The sequence below is a fragment of the Morus notabilis genome, unplaced genomic scaffold (genome assembly GCF_000414095.1).
Source record: "Morus notabilis unplaced genomic scaffold, ASM41409v2 Scaffold145, whole genome shotgun sequence".
Taxonomy (NCBI): domain Eukaryota; kingdom Viridiplantae; phylum Streptophyta; class Magnoliopsida; order Rosales; family Moraceae; genus Morus; species Morus notabilis.
In genome coordinates, this window is record NW_010356734.1 from 5099 (window position 1) to 6214 (window position 1116).

General features: G+C 45.1%; 1 non-coding gene across 1 annotated transcript; it reads right to left on the minus strand.

The window, feature by feature from the left end:
- Window positions 1–758: 758 nt before the first annotated feature.
- LOC112090304 lies at window positions 759–865 on the minus strand. Its single transcript, XR_002901587.1, has one exon. It is a non-coding gene; the product is annotated as a small nucleolar RNA R71 (small nucleolar RNA).
- Between the last annotated feature and the right edge of the window lie 251 nt (window positions 866–1116).

Below are 1116 nucleotides of genomic sequence, written 5' to 3' on the forward strand. Positions count from 1 at the left end.
TCGATATCCGTACTTGTGTACACTTTATTACTTGTTAACGACACGTGCACTTGCGAGCATAATTATCACGCAACAGAGTCCCCTCAATCCTAAGGAAATACTTCAATCTTCCTAACGTCTTGATCTCAAATTCCTTAGCTAAACATTGACTTAGAAGTTGTCTTTCCCTATCATCATCACCAGGTTACTAAGTTGCTTGCATGAATCACCCGCAAGACTTGGAGTTGCTGCCTATAGATCTTGAAATAGAAAGAACATTCCGAGCTAGGAGAAGGGAGCAACAAGGCTTAGCAGGAGTGAGAGACATGGCAGAAGGGGCAGCAGGAAACATCGGGCAGCAAGCAATTGCCAACAACCCTGTTCCACAACCAGAGCTGATTGATGATAGAAACAGGGCCATTCGAGACTATACAGTGCCCATTTTGCATGGACTTAACCCGGGCATAGTGAGGCCAGTAATTCAGGCACCTCATTTTAAGCTGAAACCCGTGATGTTCCAAATGCTCCAGACCGTGGGGTAGTTCAGTGGCATGGCAACTGAAGATCCTCACATCCATCTCAGACAATTTATGGAGGTGAGCGATGCTTTTAAGCTACCGGGGGTAACCGAAGATACATTGAGGTTGAAGCTATTCCCTTATTCCTTGAGGGATAGGGCGCGAGTGTGGCTGAATTCTTTGCTTCCAGATTCAGTGGCATCTTGGGATGAATTGGCAGAAAAGTTTCTCATGAAATACTTCCCTCCAACCAAGAATGCCAAGTTAAGGAATGACATAACCTCGTTCCAACAAGCAGATGGGGAATCATTGTATGAAGCGTGGGATAGATTTAAGGAATTGCTGCGGAAGTGCCCTCATCATGGGATCCCCCACTGGATTCAAATGGAGACATTTTATAATGGTCTCAATGGGCAAACACGAACTATAGTGGATGGCAGCAGGTGGAGCCATTTTGGCCAAATCTTATAATGATGCATATGAGATTTTAGAGAGGATGGCAAACAACAACTATCAATGGCCAACCGAGAGGCATAATACAAGGAAGGCCACTGGAATTCATGAGGTTGACGCCATCACTGCACTCTCAGCACAAATGTCATCCTTGACGAATATGGTA